Here is a 22,430-nt window from a genome sequence, read left to right on the forward strand (position 1 = left end):
AATGGAATATTATGCAGCCATCAAAAGGAATGAGATCTTCCCATTTGCAACAACGTGGATGGAACTGGAGGGTATTATGCTGAGCGAAATAAGTCAAACAGAGAAAGACACGTATCATATGACCTCACTGATATGAGGAATTCTTAATCGCAGGAAACAAACTGAGGTTGCTGGAGTGGGGGTGGGGTGGGAGGGATGGGGTGACCGGGTGATAGACACTGGGGAGGGTATGTGCTCTGGTAAGCGCTGTGAATTGTGCAAGACTGTTGAATCTCAGATCTGTACCTCTGAAACAAATAATGCAATATATGTTAAGGAAAAAAAAAAGATAGCAGGAGGGGAAGAATGAAGGGGGGAAAATCAGAGGGGTAGATTAACTATGAGAGACGATGGACTCTGAAAAACAAACTGAGGGTTCTAGAGGGGAGGGGGGTGGGAGGATGGGTTTGCCTGGTGATGGGTATTGAGGAGGGCACGTTCGGCATGGAACACTGGGTGTTCAAACAATGAATCATGGAACACTACATCTAAAACTAATGATGTAATGTATGGGTATTAACATAACAAAAAAATTTAAAAAAAAAGAAAAGAAACAATGTATTTGAAATATTTACACCCCAAGGTACAGACAGGATTAAGTTTTTCAAAGACACAATGTACTTTTTACAAATTGGTAAGATAATGGCCAGTTGTACAAGAGATAAACTGTAAAATATGTGACTCAGCAATTCACAGAAGAGCAAGTTCAGATGACCAACAGTTATAAAATCATGCTTAAGTACAGTAATAGGAAATGCAAATTATTAAATTTCAAATGATAACTTTTTACCACCCTGGAAGCATTTAAAAAAAGACAATTTTGAAGTAATGTAGGAAAATATACTTGCACATATTGTTTGTAGAAGTGTAATTTGTTACATTTTAAAACAAACAGAAGTATTTTATAAATCTTCAAATAAAGGTTTAAAAATTAGTCCAAAGGATAGGATCATCACAAAAAGGAAAAAGTCAATTGTATGTGTGTGCACAAGTTACACTGTTAATAGATAAACTGAAGTTTTTTGTTTTTTGTTTTTTTTTTTCTTTTTTTTTTTAAAGATTTTATTTATTTATATGACAGAGAGACACAGCGAGAGAGGGAACACAAGCAGGGGGAGCGGGAGAGGGAGAAGCAGGCTTCCCACGGAGCAGGGAGCCGGATGCGGGGCTCGATCCCAGGACCCTGGGACCATGACCTGAGCCGAAGGCAGATGCGTTAACGACTGAGCCACCCAGGCGCCCCTAAACTGAAGTTTTTAAAATCCCGAAAATAGGGGCACCTGGGTGGCTCAGTCAGTTAAGCGTCTACCTTCAGTTCAGGTTATGATGCCAGGGTCCTGGGATCGAGTCCCGCACTGGGCTCCAGTCCAGCACTAGGTTCCTTGCTCAGCAAGGAGCCTCCTTCTCTCTACCCCTCCCCCTTGCTCATGCATGCACACTCTCTCTCTCACAAATAAAATCCTTAAAAAATTATTAAAATCCTGAAAATAAGCTTCAAACTATTAAGAGGATAACTAAGAAATATGAATTTCTGTACTTCCAATGATCAACATGATGAAGCATGCAGGAAAAATACAGGTAAAATGCATTTTAGCCATTCCAATATTAATTGCTAAGTAATATTTATGGTGAAATTTAGCTTAAGACTTTCCAAAATACAATCATTACAAAAAATTTAAAGTGATGAAATGCTTTTGTATAAAATGAGGCAATTGTGACTTAAAACACACACTTAAATTTTGAAGAGAATCTTGACACAAACTTATTTGAATTTTGCATCTATTTAAAGGGTTGTGATTTTAATTTTAGTTGTTACAAACTGCCTTTTTCCTTTTATTCTATACCCCCAATTCCATAATTCTAATCAATAATGAAATTCTTTTAAAAAAATTGAATATAGCAAATAGACTGTATAGTCATCTTTGTATTAAGACTCTGAAAACATTTCTTATGTTTTTCACTGTCTCCGATCTCATTCACTTTTTAAAAATAGTTATTGATTTTTAGAATAAACAGATATGCAGTACAATCAAGCCAGAAGAATATTTTAAAAGTACACAATAATATCATGTCCCCCTACACCCCACCAAAAAAAAAAAAAAATCATATGAAGAGAAAGCTGATAATAATAGCAATGGGAAACGGCAAGGGAATAATTATCCAAACAAGACGGAGAAAAGCCATATGCTTTGCACAGAAATTGGAACTGCACAAATATGGTAACTGATTTCATATTTTGACCTTTCATGCATTGGCATTCCATCTATTCCAGTTCCACAAAAAAAAAATAACAAAAATAACAATAGCAATTTAAACAAGAACTTGGATCTGCTGTTACCTGGTTTTTTTCTCCTTGTGAAATGATCATGTAAACTTTTTAAAAAGAAATAAAGTGATATATAGCTACAGCACATAGAATTTGTTCTAAGACACAGTTAGCTAAAATGGTCAAGCACCTGAACATTTTTCTCAAAGTAAATCAGGCACCTAGCCCTTGGTTTACTGCAATTCCATAAATGCTTTGGTGCAAAAGGATGTATATAAGACAAGTAAAGCGATCTGTTTTCCACCATCAAAAGGACCCCTGCCCCACCATTCCCAACTATTTTATTTATTTTTGTTATCTTTGCTATCAGCGCATGCCTTACTTCTGGGTTACTTTCAAAAAAAGAAATTCTCGGGCGCCTGGGTGGCTCAGTTGGTTAAGCAACTGCCTTCGGCTCAGGTCATGATCCTGGAGTCCCGGGATCGAGTCCCGCATCGGGCTCCCTGCTCGGCAGGGAGTCTGCTTCTCCCTCTGACCCTCCTCCCTCTCATGCTCTCTGTCTCTCATTCTCTGTCTCTTTCAAATAAATAAATAAAATCTTTAAAAAAAAAGAAAAAAGAAAAATTCTCAAGCCAATTTTTCTATTGTAAAACCCTTTATTATATATTAGTGACCTAATGAGTTAGGACCCCATATAAATACTTCACAAGAGTCTGGGATATGTATCAATTTGGAATCTGGGATGCATACTGATTTTCAGAAATAGCTTAAAGGAGGCACTGTTTAATGCTGCATATCAAAACTGCATTTTGACCTATATACCCATCATCTTCCCGATCACCCTGAGAAGGCAGTTTTTACTCAGCTGTACTTAGAATTATGCTGTCCTTTTACACCAAAGGTTTGAATGTGGAAAGCCTACAACCTGTCATGAGAATTAAATAGTAAGAATATTGTCTGGGACGTTTTTAAATTAATAAACTTCCTAGAACAGTTTTAGGTTCACAGCAAAATGGAGTGGAAAGCAGAGAATTCCCTTTCACCCCTTGTCTTCCCTACCACACACACAACCTCCCCACTATCAACATGCCACACCATGATGGTACATTTGTTACAAATCATCAACCTACACTGACACATCTGGGATCTCTTTTAAAGAGTGTTTTCACTAAAAGATGCACAGGATACATTTCTGTAGTTTTAGAAACAAGAATCAGTGTGCTTCTCTGAAGCAATGGATTGGTTCGAGAGAGTATATTTTTTTTTTTTCGAGAGAGTATATTATTAAACATTTGTTTTTCTGTGTCTATTTTGACTAATAAAATGACTGAAGCCAGGTGTGTGTCCAACTCTCAAAAGTCTATCGTATTCTGTGAATTAATCTTAATCCTGCTACATTTTATTTTCTCCAGTTTCTTTCTCTCTCTCTTTTTTTTTTTAAGATTTTATTTATTTGACAGAGAGAGAGACAGCAAGAGCAGGAACACAAGTAGGGGGAGTGGGAGAGGGAGAAGCAGGCTTCCTGCCGAGCAGGGAGCCCGATGTGGGACTCGATCCCGGGACCCTGGGATCATGACCTGAGTTGAAGGCAGACGCTTAACGACTGAGCCACCCAGTTTCTTTCTCTTAACACTCAAATATTTGTTTAGCGACTCCTTAGATTGTTGCAATTTTGGCATATTTGTAAGTCATATTAACTTTTTGAAACAAGGAGAGATAAAAACAAATGGTTAGGGGTGCCTGGGTGGCTCAGTCGTTAGGCATCTGCCTTCGGTGGTTATATAAATTAATAAAATATAATCTTACTTGAATTTAATTAGTAGCTTTTTAATGATCATTTTCATTTGGGGGACAAAAAAAACTATCAAATTTTATTTTATTTGGTATCAATTTTCAAAACAATCCCTATACTAGCAGAAAATACAAAATTTTAAATGTTCCTTATAAAAAAAATTCCATTTGCACTGATGAAAGTAACCAGGAGGCAACCCTAACGCATATGTTGGGGACAATATATAAACATATTCCCTAAATTATGCACAGTATGTTTATTTAGTGGAGCTTTGTATAACAAGTACATGTGGGCACGGTGATTACATGTTGACCTGTATAATTAAAAAAGTGATTTGCTTAGCAAGTAATTTGTAATAAAATGCCTAACCAGTAATCGTAAGCACAAGCCATATGTTTTTAAATATGACCCAAACATTTGCATAGTGTTTATGTACAATAAATTAAGGCAAAATGAAAAATCTGCTGACAAGAAATAAGTAGCAATAAGGGTGGAGCAATGTATTAAATCCTTCATTTTGGATCATTTAGGTAATGTTCCATTCATTTTAGATGCATGAATAGAAGCCTTTACAGATTGGACATGCATACCATAAATCTGGAGTTATCCATTATTAGGTGGCATTTTGCTGTTTACAGTTGTACATGTTTACTTTGTGCATAATTAACTGCATAATAGCGGTCTGTGTTTTGTACAGAATTTACACTCAGGCTCTCATCAAATCAAATGACTCCAGAAAGTAGGACACTTTCATTAAGTTCCCTGCAATCAGCATTTCCTAATACAGGTTTATAGAAATGGTTTTGATTGTGACTGTTAGTGTAGTGTTTTCAGCAGTTAATGTGTATGTTGGAGTTTAATTTATTAAACCCCTAAGATGCATAAAGGGTATGGATGGGTAGAAATGGAAGGAAATAGAGCATACCTAAGAACAGCCAAGAAGGAATTTCCATGAAAATAATAAGTGCAGAGCCAAGTCAGACAGGCAATTGATCACTGTGCAGAATACAATGGATCAAATATATATCCCAGCAGTTCTTTTGCAGTGTACAATTATGACAGCCAGATCAACAACTCTGAGAGAGAGCAGTGTCTCTGAAAATGAGCTATCAGAAGAAGAACCAAGATTTACTCCAGCCACACCCTTTGTTTAGAGAAATATAAACTTAGAAGGAAAAATGACCAAATTAATCGAATCAAAAAGAAACTCACAGAATTAAATAACAAAGAATAAGTAGAGATTAAATAAATGATAACAGCATTGAGTGTGGAGTGTATTGGTTATAACTACTAGTTGAAGTAGACGTGGATAAATTTTTAAAAATCATGATAAATGAGACTGCATATTTTAACACAGTATCACTGTGTTCTTATCAACAGTTGAATAAAACATTAAAAAATATTTGCTTTCTTTCAAGAAATGGTCATTTTAGGATAAAGAGGGAGGAATAAAATAGTTTAACCAGTTCTCAAAGCAAAAAGAATAACTGTATTCATAAAGTTCATACATTTTATAACAAAGTATGAACTTTTTTTAAATTGGACCTTGAAACAAAAATGTGATAAATACTAGTTAATTTTCTCCTTTTCAGAATCTAAAACATTATTTAATAAATGTAAATAACATGTCTTATATATAAAACAAATGACCCCCAGAAATATTCACCATCAAAATTATAATTCCTTATTATCTGCTTCCATTTAAAGGAAGGGCGCCTGGGTAGCTCAGTCGTTAAGCGTCTGCCTTTGGCTCAGGTCATGATCCCAGGGTCCTGGGATCAAGCCCCACATCAGGCTTCCTGCTCAGCTGGGAGCCTGCTTCTCCCTCTCCTGCTCCCCCTGCTTGTGTTCCCTCTCTGGCTGTCTCTCTCTGTGTCAAATAAATAAATAAAAATCTTTAAAAAATAAAAATAAAATAAAATAAAATATTTACTCCATTTTATAAAAAGTATTTTCTATATTTTATTGATATTTTCTTCTTTGTTAACTATTATCCTGTCTCTAAAGATGTAATTCTATGCAATAGATAGTTCATGAAATTTTTAAATTTCATATAATATATCCAAGTAATTACTTCTCAAAACACTCTGAAGCAGTATTTTGGTTATAAAATTAGGTATTTTAAAGAATCAGTTCAGATAATAAAAATCAAGAATGAATTCACTGAATTCACTGGGATTCTGGCCAAGATGGTGGGGTAATTCAAACTGCTTCACTTAGTATAATGATTTTATATATATACACACACACATTTATATATGTATACATTTGCATAGCTATCTAATATAAATGTATATATGCAAATATAGATTATATATATAGATTATAGATAATATATGTAATATATAAATAAATATATAAAAACATAAAAAAGTGTCCTTGGTAGGAAAAATGGTAAATGATAAATACTTCTATGGACCAGAAACAGATCAGAAATCCATACACATCTAAATATATGAGTTTTAAACTATGCTCATGGATGGGAAGATTTGGTATCACAAAGATGCCAAATAAAACTATATTTTCTGATAAAAGAGATATAAAAAAAAGCAAATAATCATTATGGTTTTTCATGGAGACTGGCAAAGTGATACTCAGTTAATATAAAAGAACACACAGCCAAAAATCTGTAAGATAATTTTTAAGGAAAACATAGGTGAAAGATATTAAAAAGTTCCCTGTAATTACTCTATCTACCACAATACCTTCGGTCTTCCTAGGCACTGCTAGCCTTTGCAACTGAGGTAGACCACATTCAGTGGTTCTCTTTGGCTGAGGAGACCTCACTTCAGTTCTTGCCGTCATGTAGGTACCTATGAATCTGTGCCTCATCCTAGGGAGTTTTTCCTGCAGCCTCTGTTGTGAGCCACCATTTTTTTTTTTTTCACCACAGTTGCTAAAATGGAAATCTGATTCACAAAGAACTGAGTTACTTCACAGTCTGTTGGAGAATGAAAGAACTTATAAGTCTCTCAATGCCAAGTGAGTCCTAGAGTCTCCAGGAACACTAAACTTAAGAAAGCCAAGACCTGAGATACTTAAAGTTAGGTTGGAAGGGTTAGGGAAGGCGTCCTCCCAGTCCAGGAGTTGCTCAGCTAAAGAGTGTTAAGAATTAAAAATCTTAACTATTAATGCAGTGCACAGCTGCTGTGCCTATAAGGTTACTTTAATGGGGTATATCCCAGATTGGAGCAAGAAAATTAAAGGAGCAATGAGTCAAACTTCAGTATCATCAGTGGGTTTAAAAGTGTTTTTGGTAGGGGTGCCTAGCTGGCTAAACTGGTGGAGCATGAGACTCTGACCTCAGGGTCATGAGTTCAAGCCCCATGCTGGGCATACAGCTTACTTAAAAGTGTTTTGGGTCTGCTTCTTGAGGTATCCAACACCTTACCTTCTCTTGAGACATGTAAGCTTCATCCTATGCCTGTCCTGTCCTTTCTCACCTCCCTACCTCCCACCAAAATTTCCCTGGGAAGAAAAGTGTGGATTTCACTTCTCTTTCCTAGTGCAACTAAATCTTACTCCAACTGATACCCTTGTCTATTATTACTTCAGCTTATAGGCAAAGATTTACTGGAACATAGGGTACAGAAGAGAGGAAGATCAGAAAACTGGAATCTAAATTAGGAAACATATAAAATGTATTTATTACCTGAACTAATTTCCAAATATTCTTCTCCCATGAACTATTCTAAAATACTGTATTTATGTGATGCTTTAGATACATATGTTCATATATATTAGGAAAAGGGACTAAGATTTCTAGTGTAGTTTGAAATTAGTGAACTGTCAGATTGTGTAGCTCAGTCAGTTAAGCACAGGACTCTTTTTTTTTTTTTTTTTTTTTAAGATTTTATTTATTTACTTGAGAGAGAGAGCACATGAGAGGGGGGAGGGTCAGAGGGAGAAGCAGACTCCCTGCCGAGCAGGGAGCCCGATGTGGGACTCGATCCAGGGACTCCAGGATCATGACCTGAGCCGAAGGCAGTCGCTTAACCAACTGAGCCACCCAGGCGCCCAAGCACAGGACTCTTGATTTCAGCTCAGGTCATGATCTCAGGGTCATGGGATCATGCCCCACCCACACCCCGATCGGGCTCCACACTGGGTGTGGAGCCTGCTTAAGATTCTCTCTCACCATTTCCCTCTGCCCCACCCACCCCTGGCTCACACACACACTCCAGCACATGCTTGCACACTCTCTCTCTCTCAAAAAAAAAAAAAACAGGAAACTAAGAAAACATTCAATATGTATGATGGGGGAAACTGCAACTCTTAATATGTAAAATGCTACTGCAAGTTAACAATAAAACACAAAGCTCAGGAGAAAAAACAGTTAATGGGCATAAGAAAGTGTACTGTTTAGTTTAAAACAGAGCCTAGCTGTTTATATGAAACTGGTAATCCTTATTAGCATTTTTATGTATTTCCTAATTACCCATAGGTATATATATCTATGTAAATTTAGCATAACAAATGGAAATCATGTTATACATACTTTTATATAAACTGATTTTTATGAAATCAGTTGGAATATATGGAAATGGATTTATGGGATATATGAAAATGGATTAAAGTATTAGTAAATTTACAGAATTTCTGGAAGGAAAAGAAACCAAATTCCGACACTATTTAACCAGGAGTGATGAAGCCAGGAGTAATGCCCAGTCACAGCAAGAAACTAGTCCAATAGAAGTAATGTTCTTGGCACCACCTGCCACTGCTATCAGACACCCAGGAAGCCAGGGATCTGACAATACAACTGCCAAATACTGTTGCAGCAGGGGCAACAAATAAGAAACAAACAAGCAAAACCTAAACACATAACTATAGTTGACGGAGGGGTTGCACGCACTCCTGCTGATCTATTTAGGAAATAGATATTTGTTCGTCAGGCTTTATCTTAAGGAAGGCAGACTAAAAGATAGAAATGAAGTAATGTTGAATGAGCCAATTTGCTGTCACAACAGTCAATTATAGAACGAATACAAATAGCCAAAATATAACAAACTTGATTTAATCAAACTATGTATATAACAACAACAAAACACCATTCTTCTTTATGAAATCGTCAAATGTATCACAATACAGTATTTACCAGATTATGGAGAAATATGTCCATATATTATTTCCAAAAATATAAATGTGCAAGACATTCTTTGAAAGAATATCATTTATGACAAAAGTTAGCCAAATAATTATTCCTTTAACCAAGTAATTTTACTTCAAAGAATCTATACTATGGGAATAATAAGAAGTTAAGAATGTACTTATAAAGATTTTTCTATAAATACACTCTGCATTGCTGATTCTGTGATAGGATACAGGTTTTATCAAACTAAATATCCAACTTTAGTGAACTGTTTGAAATCAATTGTTCTATATAATGGAATGACCTGCAGGATACAAAATACATGATGCAAAATACATGATGGATTTGTTGACAGAGACATTTATGATATATCACGGAGTAAAAAAAAAAATCAGTTTATATAAAAGTATGTATAACATGATTCCATTTGTTATACTAAATTTATATACACACACACACACACACACATATACCTACAGGTAATTAGGAAATACATAAAAATGCTAATAAGGATTACCTGATATTTAATAATTCAGGCAATTGTTTCCTTTCTGCTTATATTTATTTTCCTAATTTTACTAAGTGAATATGTACTAATTTTCAAGGGAAGGCAAAAAGTACATCAAGTAATGTAGCTAGCTATTCACTGTCCATTTCCTATACAGCTTCATCACTGCATTATCATCTCCCCCTGCCCACTGCTACTTCCCTAACTAGGATTTCCACATAAAATACAAATTTTCTAGTTATATTTGAATTTCAGATAAACACTGATATTTTAGTATAAGTATATTCCAAATATTGCACGGCATCCTGTGTTAATTTGTGAAATATGGCACTTCTACTTCAAGCATCCCATACTTGCATATATTCTGGAAGTTACGCCACAAAGGACATTTACCAAAATAACAAAAGTAAAAACTTATATTTGTATAAAGCTTAGAACTCATAAGACATTTCACTTAATCCTTCATAGTTTTCTTAGTAATACTGTGAGATACACAGAAGGAACCAAAGCTCAGAGACAGTAAGTGATCGAATACTTATAAGCAGTAGAGCTGAGAGGCAAACCCAGGTTTTTAACTTCAACCCGTATTCTGTTATGTTAAAATGGAGTTCTAAGGAGGACTCCAGTTCCACTACTGTCATGTTTGCCATTTTTATCAAATTCTATGAATTTTAAGATATTTGAATAGAAAAATTCCTGTACTTGTTGCTGCTGAGTGTTTTTCTTGTGGTAACCATTCATTTATGTACATGGTATTTGCTTAAACAATATAAACAGGCTTTTTAGGTCATCCAGTAATAAGTAGTCTGCCTTATTCAGTTTCACTTTTGAGTAGCTCACTCCTACAGTTTCCTCTGCTTAAAATAAATTCGACCCCTTCACCTAATTGAACCTCATTTTAATATTCATTTTAGAAGTCACTTTCTCCTGGAAGTTTTTCCAGGTGCCATAAGTTAAGTTACTTGGCTCTTTTACGTATTTACAGATTCCCCTGTAAACTTTCATAGTATAGTAGCTATCACTCTGTATTGCTGTGACCTGTTTATTAGTCCTTATTCTCTGCTAGACTGTGAGTTCTCTGAAGGCAGGCAGGTTCTTGTTTATCTACAAATTACCATAACAATTTGGATCCATTAGTAAATAAATTGATCTATCCAACCAACCATCCATCCCATCAATCAAGAAGTGTAAGGGAGTGCGGGGGGGCGGGGGGAAGATGGCGGAGGAGCAGGGGACCCTATTTCAACTGGTCCCCGGAATTGAGCTGGATATCTACCAGACCACTCTGAGCATCCATGAAACCAGCCTGAGATGTAAGAAGATCTGGATCTCTACAAACAAAATATCGCAGGCGGTTGGTTTTAAGGTACGAAGCGGGGAGCCGTGATTCTGCAAGCAGATATCAGAGGATAAACGGCAGCGGGAGGGTGCCTGGCCGTGGGGATCCTACACCGCCAGTGAGTGACAGCCTCGCACACTGCAGATGGGGCGCAGACTCGCAGACCGGTAGCAGCGGAGAAAGGACTTTAGGGCAGCCACTGGGACAGAAACCCAGAGCAACGGGGTCGCGCCTACAAACTGCAGCCCCCTGGATGGAAACCTCGGAGCGGCGGGGTCCCACGCACCCGAACTGGGAGCAGCTGGCGGTTTTAGAAACACAAAGGGCAGAGACGTGCCCCGACCTGGAGGCAGGACTGGGAGCGCTGCAGAGGGGCGCACAATCCAGGACGTTACAGTTTATAGTAGCACGGACAGAAATGGAGACGGTGAGGCCTGGAGAGCTCACTGAAGAACAGACTGTGATCTCTCTGCTCTGAGGCAGAGGATTGGAAACGGCCTCTTCTGCTATGACTCACGGAAGAGACGCGGAAGCCGCCAGGGAAAGTCACCAGAGAACAAAAGCCCCCAAAACTGATTTCCACTGAGCCCATCCCCCGCCAGAGGGGCGCAGGGCAACTCCGCCCAAACAGGGTTGCCTGAGTAACAGCGCAGCAGGCCCCTCCTGCAGAAGACAGGCTGGGAAAACAAGAAGCCAGAAACCCTAAAGTCCCAAGAAAACAGGTGCATCTTGCTTGGGTTGTGGTCAATAATTTGGACTCTATACATTCCCTCAATCACGCATCAACAGAATGACTAGGAGGAGGAGCCCCCAAAACAGAAAAGACTCAGAGATTATGACTTATGCTGCAGATTTACAAATGGATGCAGATATAACCAAGATGTCAGAGATGGAATTCAGGCAAGCAATTGTGAAGACAATGGCTAAAATGGAGAAATCAATTAATGGCAACATAGAGTCTCTAAGGGCAGAAATGAAAGCTGAATTGGCAGAACTTAAAAATGCTATCAATGAGATCCAATCAAATCTAGATAATCTAACAGCTAGGGTAAGTGAGGCAGAAGAGCGAATAAGCCACCTGGAAGACAATATAATAGATAAAAAGGGAAAAGAGGAGGCCAGGGAAAAACAACTCAGAATCCATGAAAATAGAATCAGAGAAATAAGTAACACCATGAAGCGTTCCAATGTCAGAATAATTGGAATCCCGGAGGGAGTGGAGAGAGAGAGAGAGAGAGGACTAGAAGATCTTTTGAGCAAATCGTAGCTGAGAACTTCCCTAATCTGGGGAATGAAACAAACATTCGAGTCCTAGAGGCAGAGAGGACCCCTCCTAAGATCAAGGAAAACAGGCCAACACCCCGGCATGTAATAGTAAAACCTGCAAATCTTAGAACCAAGGAAACCATCTTAAGGGCAGTTAGGGGGAAGAGATTCCTTACGTACAGAGGGAGGAACATCAGAATAACGTCAGACCTATCCACAGAGACCTGGCAAGCCAGAAAGGCCTGGCAAGACATATTCAGGGTACTAAATGAGAAGAACATGAAGCCAAGAATACTTTATCCGGCAAGGCTTTCATTTAGAATGGATGGAGAGATGCAGAGTTTCCACGACCGGCAGAAACTGAAAGAATATGTGACCACTAAGCCGGCCCTGGAAGAAATATTAAGGTGGGTTCTATAAAAGGAGAAAGACCCCAAGAGTGATATACAACAGAAATTTACAGGGACAATCTATAAAAACAACGTCTTCACAGGCAACATGATGACAATTAATTCATATCTTTCAATAATCACTCTCAATGTGAATGGCCTAAATGCTCCCATAAAACAGCACAGGGTTGCAGATTGGATAAAAAGACAGGACCCATCCATATGCTGTCTACAAGAGACTCATTTTGAACCTAAAGATACATCCAGACTGAAAGTGAAGGGATGGAGATCTATCTTCCATGCCAGCGGACCTCAAAAGAAAGCTGGGGTAGCAATTCTTATATCAGACAAATTAGATTTTAAACTAAAGTCTGTAATAAGAGACACAGAAGGACACTATATCATTCTTAAAGGGTCTATCCAACAAGAAGATCTAACAATTGTAAATATCTATGCCCCCAACATGGAAGCAGCCATCTATATAAGCCAACTGTTAACCAAAATAAAGAGTCATATTGATAACAATACGTTAACTGTAGGAGACCTCAATACTCCATTCTCAGCAATGGACAGATCATCTAAGCAGAAAATCAACAAGGAAACAAGAGCTTTGAATGATACACTGGACCAGATGGACCTCATAGATATTTACAGAACATTCCACCCTAAAACAACAGAATACTCATCCTTCTCAAGCGCACATGGAACTTTCTCCAGAACAGAACATATACTGGGTCACAAATCAGGTCTCAACCGATACCAAAAGATTGAGATTATTCCCTGCATATTCTCAGACCACAATGCTCTAAAACTGGAACTCAATCACAAGAAAAAATTTGGCAGAAATTCAAACACTTGGAAGCTAAAGACCACTCTGCTCAAGAATGTTCAGGTCAACCAAGAAATCAAAGAAGAACTTAAACAATTCATGGAAATCAATGAGAATAAAAACACATTGGTCCAAAACCTATGGGATACTGCAAAGGCAGTCCTAAGGGGGAAATACATAGCCATCCAAGCTTCACTCAAAAAAAATAGAAAAATCCCGAATTCACCAACTAACTCTACACCTTAAAGAACTAGAGAAAAAGCAACAAACGACACCTAAGCCACACATTAGAAGAGAAATAATTAAAATTAGAGCAAAAATCAATGAATTAGAAACCAGAAATACAGTAGATCAGATCAATGAAACTAGAAGTTGGTTCTTTGAAAGAATTAATAAGATCAATAAACCACTGGCCAGACTTATCCAAAAGAAAAGAGAAAGGACCCAAATTAATAAAATTATGAATGAAAGGGGAGAGATCATGACTAACACCAAGGAAATAGAAACAATGATTAGAAATTATTATCAACCACTATATGCCAATAAACTGAGCAATCTGGATGAAATGGAGGCCTTCCTGGAAACCTATAAGCTGCCAAGACTGAAACAGGAAGAAATGGACAACCTGAATAGGCCAATAACCAGTAATGAGATTGAAGCAGTGATCAAAAACCTCCCAAAAAACAAGAGTCCAGGGTCTGATGGATTCCCTGGGGAATTCTACCAAACATTCTAAGAAGAAATAATACCTATTCTACTGAAGCTGTTTCAAAAAATAGAAACAGAAGGAAAACTTCCAAACTCATTCTATGAGGCCAGCATTACCTTAATCCCCAAACCAGGCAAAGACCCCATCAAAAAGGAGAATTTCAGACCGATATCCCTGATGAATATGGATTCCAAAATCCTCAACAAAATCCTAGCCAATAGGATCCAACAATACATTAAAAGGATCATCCACCACGACCAAGTGGGATTTATCCCCAGGATGCAAGGGTGGTTCAACATTCGCAAATCAATCAATGCAATAGAACACATTAATAAGAGGAGGGAGAAGAACCATATGGTCCTCTCAATTGATGCAGAAAAAGCATTTGACAAAATACAACATCCTTTCCTGATTAAAACTCTCCAGAGTATAGGGATAGAGGGAACATTCCTCAAGCTCATAAAATCCATCTATGAAAAACCCACAGCGAATATCATCCTCAATGGGGAAAAGCTGAGAGCCTTTCCCTTAAGATCAGGAACACGTCAAGGGTGCCCACTCTCGCCACTATTGTTCAACATAGTACTAGAAGTCCTAGCAACAGCAATCAGACAACAAAAAGAAATAAAAGGTATTCAAATTGGCAAAGAAGAAGTCAAACTCTCTCTTTTCGCAGACGACATGATACTTTATGTGGAACCCCAAAAGACTCCACCCCCAAATTACTAGAACTCATCCAGCAATTCAGTAATGTGGCAGGATACAAAATCAATGCACAGAAATCAGTTGCTTTCTTATACACTAACAATGCAACTGTAGAAAGAGTAATTAGAGAAACGATTCCATTTACAATAGCACCAAAAACCATAAGATACCTCGGAATAAACCTAACCAAAGAGGTAAAGGATCTATACTCTAGGAACTACAAAACACTCATGAAAGAAATTGAAGAAGACACAAAAAGATGGAAAATATTCCATGCTCATGGATCAGAAGAATAAACATTGTTAAAATGTCTATGCTACCCAGAGCAATCTGTACCTTCAATGCCATCCCAATCAAAATTCCAATGACATTTTTCAAAGTGCTGGAACAAACAATCCTAAAATTTGTATGGAATCAGAAAAGACCCTGAATCGCCAAGGAAATATTGAAAAAGAAAAACAAAGCTGGGGCATCACGTTGCCTGATTTCAAGTTATATTACAAAGCTGTGATCACCAAGACGGCATGGTACTGGCACAAAAACAGACATCTAGACCAATGGAACAGAATAGAAAACCCAGATATGGACCCCCAACTCTATGGTCAAATAATCTTTGACAAAGCAGGAAAATACACGCAATGGAAAAAAGTCTCTTCAATAAATGGTGCTGGGAAAATTGGACAGCCACATGCAGAAGAATGAAACTCGACCATTCTCTAACACCATTCACAAAGATAAACTCAAAGTGGATGAAAGACCTCAATGTGAGACAGGAATCCATCAAAATCCTAGAGGAGAACATAGGCAGTAACCTCTTTGACATCGCCCACAGCAACTTCTTTCAAGATACATCTCCAAAAGCTAGTGAAACAAAAGCAAAAATGACTTCATCAAGATAAAAAGCTTCTGCACAGCAAAGGAAACAGTCAACAAAACAAAGAGGCAACCCACAGAATGGGAGAAGTTATTTGCAAATGACACTACAGATAAAGGGCTGGTATCCAAAATCTATAAAGAACTTCTCAAACTCATCACCCAAAAAACAAATAATCAAGTCAAAAAGTGGGCAGAAGATATGAAAAGACACTTCTCTGAAGAAGACATACAAATGGCTACCAGACACATGAAAAAATGTTCATCATCATTAGCCATCAGGGAAATCCAAATCAAAACCACACCTAGATACCACCTTACACCAGTTAGAATGGCAAAAACGGACAGGGAAAGAAACAATAAATGTTGGAGAGGTTGTGGAGAAAGGGAAACCCTCGTACCCTGTTGGTGGGAATGCAAGTTGGTACAGCCACTTTGGAATACAGTGTGGAGGTTCCTCAAAAATTTAAAAATAGAGCTACCCTATGACTCAGCAATTGCACTACTGGGTATTTACCCCAAAGACACAGATGTCGTGAAAAGAAGGGCCACATGCACCCCAATGTCCATAGCAGCAACGTCCGCAATAGCCAAACCATGGAAAGAGCCGAGACGCCCTTCAACAGATGAATGGATAAAGAAGATGTGGTCCCCTGGGGCGCCTGAGTGGCTCAGTCATTAAGCGTCTGCCTTCGGCTCAGGTCATGATCCCAGGGTCCTGGGATCGAGCCCCATATTGGGCTCCCCACTCCGCAGGAAGCCTGCTTCTCCCTCTCCCACTCCCCCTGCTTGTGTTCCCTCTCTCGCTGTGTCTCTCTCTGTCAAATAAATAAATAAAAATCTTTAAAAAAAAAAAAAAAAGATGTGGTCCGTATATACAATGGAATATTACTCAGCCATCAGAAAAGATGAATACCCAACTTTTACAACAACATGGATGGGACTGGAGGAGATTATGCTAAGCGAAATAAGTCAAGCAGAGAGAGTCAATTATCATATGGTTTCACTTATTTGTGGAACATAAGGAATAATATGGAGGACATTAGGAGAAGGAAGGGAAAAATGGGGGGAGGGGAATTGGAGGGAGAGATGAACCATGAGAGACTATGGACTCTGAGAAACAAACAGGGTTTTAGAGGGGAGGGGGGAGGGGGGAGGGGGGATTGGCTAGCCTGGTGATGGGTATTGAGGAGGGCATGTACTGCATGCAGCACTGGGTGTTATAGGAAAACAATGGATCGTGGATCACCACATCAAAAACTAATGATGTATTGTATGGTGACTAACATAACATAATAAAATTTAAAAAAAAAAAAAAGAAGTGTAAGGGATATGTATAAAGCTCTCTGCTTGTCTGACTTAATTAAGGAATGTATTTTAGAGTAGTGTAGGAACACCTACCAGTTTTCTTTCATTTATCGAATCTAATTAGTATTATCTGATTTTCTATATTGAGAAGAATTGTTCAAGTTTACCAAAAAGAAAATGAAATAACTGTTTAAGAAATCAGCCTGCAAGGAGAAGTGTTGGCAGAGAGCCAAATATTTTTTAATATTCATTTTTGTACTAGTTTTATTGAGTACCTTTTCATTTACCCACTGGCCATTTGAATATCTTCTTTGGAAAAAAAAAAAAACACCTATTTAGGTACTTTGCCCATTTCTTAATTGGATCATTTGGTCTTTTGATACTAAGTTGTCTGAGTTCCTTATAATTTTCAACATTAATCCCTTGACACAGCTCTTGGCAATGATTTCAATGATTTTGACTGTGAGACCTACAGCAGAAGCAACAAAATAAAAAATAAACAAGTGGGACTACATCAAACTTCTGCACAGCAAATGATACAATCACCAAAATGAAAAGGCAACCTATGGAATGAGAGAAAGTATATATATATTTTTTAAATACTGATCTTGAGAAACAGATCAACTGCAAATACTTGAGAAAACTCCTATCAGCTAGGATATTGATATAAAAATGACCTATAGTGAGTTTAGAGTTATGCCTCCCTGGAGGGACCAGCACTGGTGACGTGTATATTACTGGTTTATTATTGATATTCTGTGATGACAGCTGACACACGTCTAAGGAGACTTACTGTGGTTAGTACCAAGTACTTCAATCAGCCTTCAAGTGACCTGCTGCAGAAGAGCACAGTCGGCTGACAGCCTCCAGCTGTTGTGTTTTGCTGGCCACACTTCCTCTGGGCAGCTCCCAACCAATGCCTAAGCATGGAAGAGCTTTTAGAGTCAGACCAGTCATTCCTGCCCATTACAGGCCTCCTCTAACAGTGTATTTTTTTGACTGTTCTCTTCAGCCTGAGGGAGTCTTCTTGAGAAGGGCACTGCTGTCTGAAGCTCTTCCTGACCAATCCCCCTTCTTTCCTGCTTTCCTTTCACAGGGCTCAATCCTATACCATGGTCTGAAGGTTTTCCCTGCTTTCTCCTGCTCCCTCTTCCTTTATCCTTCACAAAGATTTACCCCAAATAAATCTTCATGTCTCATCTCATCCCATTTTGTGTCTTCTTGGAGAATCTGAACTGATGCATTCAGCAGGCTCTGAAGAGTGGTGGATATCCTCCTTCATGTCTTTTTCTCTCTTTTTGTGCTCCAATGAATATCATTAGTCACTGAAAACAATGGTAATGAGTATGGATGATTAATGTGACACATTACTGTAAAAATATGGCAAAGCTATTATTTCTCATTACTGGGTCTGAATAAGTGTTTTTACATGGAAAAATCCATTTCAACATTTAATTCTGGCTTAATTAATTCTAGTGGAATATTACACTATCCATGGAAACATTCAAAATCTGAAACCATTCTGGAAAGTAAAAGCAAGTTCAAAAATTTTAGTTTAGTTATTACATTTATTTTCCAAAGCCTATGGTGATAGTAAGTGACCAGTAGTCTAAATCTATACAGGAGTCCCCAAGGATCAAAATCCTATGGTATATAGTTTCTTTTTAATTTCTAATATGGATATTGATTTCTCAAAAGCAGAAATGGACAACACTGAAGGCACGTTTAAGAGAAAAGTACTGTTGGGGCACCTGGGTGGCTCAGTCGTTAAGCATCTGCCTTCGGCTCAGGTCATGATCCCAGGGTCCTGGGATCGAGCCCCGCATCGGGCTCCCTGCTCGGCAGGAAGCCTGCTTCTCTCTCTCCCAATCTCCCTGCTTGTGTTCCCTCTCTCGCTGTCTCTCTCTGTCAAATAAATAAATAAAATCTTAAAAAAAAAAAAAAAGAGAAAAGTACTGTTGAATTAGGCACACTGGTGCAAGGGGGAGTTTTAAGCTGCTGACTGACTCCATTCATACATGTAAAGAAGACAGTGATGTTGTCAAAGATGTTGTCTTGCCCCAAGTATGAATTTAAAAGCAGCAATGCTCACTTTTTGCAGCTAGTTCTTTCCCATAGTAAGGACAACATAATATGTAAGAATATGAACAAGGAACTGACAATGTGAAAAGTAACAAACTTAAAAAAAGTACCATGGCATACATAAAAAAAAGATTAAGGAAAAAATGATGCAGAAATGCAAATTACCTAACTTCCCAGACATTTTCATGTTTAACGGATACTTATGTAAACCAGACCATAATAATTAGCACTTATTGCATGTTTACCATGTGATAAACAATTTCCTAAGTGTTTTACATTCATTTTCCACTTAACTCTTATGAGATCTTTAGAGCAGAGATACTATTTACCCAATTTGCAGATAAGGAAAATGATTATTTAAGTGGTAAATATTTTCCTCAAAGCATAACAACATTAATTGATGGATCATGGATTTAAATCCAATTTTGAAAGATCCTACAGCCCAAGCCCTTAGCTATAATACTCTACAGTAGTCCCCCTTATCTATGAAGATATGCTCCAAGACCCCCACTGGATGCCTGAAATCACGAATAATACCAAGCCCTATATATACTATGCTTTTTCCTGTGCATACACATCTATGATAAAGTTTAATTTATAAATAAGGCATAGTAAGAGATTAACAACAATAACTAATAATGAAATAGAACAATTATAAAAGTTATGGGAATGTGGTCTCTCTCAAACTATCTTGTACCTAACTCACCTTTCTTGTGATGATGTGGGATAATAAAACGCCTACCTGATGAGATTAAGTGAGGTGAATGATATAGGCTTGTGACATAAAATCAGGCTACTATTGACTTTCATAGGACTCATCACAAGGAGGATCATCTGCTTTCAGACTACAATTTGCTACAGGTAATTAAAACTGTGGATAAGAAGGAACTGCTGCACTGACTTTAAACCAAATGTTCTGACCATCCCTTGTGGATAACTCAAAAAAAAAAAGAAAAGAAAAGAAAAGAAAAAGAAAAATCCCATTATCCTCTTTCTCATCTTGGAAATTCTCTTTTGGAGATCACCATTAATTTAAAAAATATCTACCTATTGAGACATATGCATTTGTGTGTGTACCTAAATTTGTTATATAAGACATGCTACTACAAATGGCATGGAAACAAACCTATTTGCTTATGATGTCAAGATGCTTCAAATCAATGAGTTAAAACTAGAACACATTTAAGTTATTAGGGTACATTTAATCCTTAGCCTTAAAAATATGAAGTAAAGAAGAGAGGAATAAGAACATTGTTCTTGAAAAAATACGCTTGTTTTATGACTGCACACAACCTAAATTCTTAAAATAATCATTTAAAATTAGAGGACACTATGCCCTAATTCTCCAAGTTACCTCAACCATCTCCAGTAAAATCTATGATGTTTATGTATAGAGAAGTTTCAATCACCTCTATCCCCTGAACAAGTAATAAATATCTATTGATAGAAATTTCAAATAAATGCCTCTCTTTTTTAGGATTCAAAGAAACATCAAGAGTATATTTTACTCAAGCAAAAATGACTCTTACTTCTTAGCCAATTATTATGGCTGCTATCAAGGTAATTGGGTCTTTAATTTGTAGACATGGTACCTATTTCACCAACTTATAAATCAGCTTAAAGTACTTAATGAGAGTTAAATACATTCATATATTCTATTTAAATAGAGACAGTGGTCAAATATTATATTTGTCTTATATTTAATAATTCCAAAGCTTCACTTTTTATTTTAATATTAAGATGACTTTATTCCATTCTTATTGTTCTTAAAACTGGTCCCTGATTTATTTTTGCTTTGTCTTCCTAATTAGATATTCATTTTGACATTCTGGTCCCAGAAGAAATGATATTAACTCCATATTTATCCAGCTGGTTATCTGTTATAGCTTGTGAATTGCTGCTTATAATTTTCCAGGGACATGTGGGCGCCCTTCCAGTTAGGCTATTAAAATCCCTTACACTCTAACAACATGCTAATTAATATCCTCCCACGTTTGTGGATGCACAGCAAAAACACAGCCATGTAGAGGAAATGTCGCTTCAATATTGAAATGCAGAAATTTTAGATTAAAAGTTAAGCCAGCAATTCTTTATAGAACTACATCTTTCTAAGGAACCAAAACCTTTTATCTTCAATTTTATGAAAATGTTTAATTCACACATCATCTTAAAATTTAATACCCATCATTCTAAAAAAGCTGCACTATGAAGGAGAAGTATCTTTTCACCCACATTCAGAGAACGGTGTTTCCTAGCAACCCCATACAATCAGAATCAATCCTTGGTAGAATTAAGACTCAAAGTGCTGTTAGAAGTAATCATTTGCATGAAAAAGAGACCAATGTTTGTTCTGATTAGGAACAACAGTTCTTTCCTAATATTGGTCAGCCTCAGTCCAAAATCAGGCAGCTGTTTAGAGATGTCTTTGTTGTCATGAAATTTTGCCTGAGGTAGGCAAACATCATATCCCCATAGACAGAGCACAGAGGCCACTAAAACTTCAGAAATTAATCCAATCAGAGATATCATCTCCCACCGCATTAAAACGTGTTACATTCTTTATTTTGTTTACATTTCTTAACTCATTTTTATTTCCTTTCACCTTGTTAAGTATTCATCACTATTTAAGGATTAAATATTAAGTAATTATTTTGTAGAGAAATTTTACCTAATTTGTATAAATATATATTTGCACATTATTTCTTTATTAAGTGACTATCGTTGCCCCTGTACCTAGATTCTACAACAGTTTGCTTCAAATTATAACTGTCCTTTTCAACATTTTCACAGTAACAGTATCAAAGTGCTTTGATTATTCACTCTAGGAAAAAATGTATTCTTTCAGATGTAAGAATAAATGCGGTAATTCAATAGATTAACTCCCCCACTTACTTTTCTTCTTACTGTGGAAATTAGCTATTGTTAAAAAAAAAAAAAAAAAGAAAGGAAATTAGCTATTGTTGGTCATTTCTGTTGTTTTGTTGTTGTTTTGTCATTGTCCTTACAGATCCAAAATAGACCTGCTGTCAAATGGATTGTATAAAGTACATTTGGAACTATCTAAAAACACAAAATCTATCAGGATCAAAAGAACTATGATTATTCCTGCTAATGATTCCTCAAAGACCACAGGCTAGGAGGGACAGCCTCCTAGGAGGGACAACCTCTCCATTCCAAATTTAGAAATTACACGTTATTCCTAGATCTAAGTTATAGCATTTACTTTATAATAA

This window comes from Mirounga leonina, unplaced genomic scaffold (assembly GCF_011800145.1).
Source record: "Mirounga leonina isolate KUSES-001 unplaced genomic scaffold, KU_Mleo_1.0 Mir_53, whole genome shotgun sequence".
NCBI lineage: Eukaryota > Metazoa > Chordata > Mammalia > Carnivora > Phocidae > Mirounga > Mirounga leonina.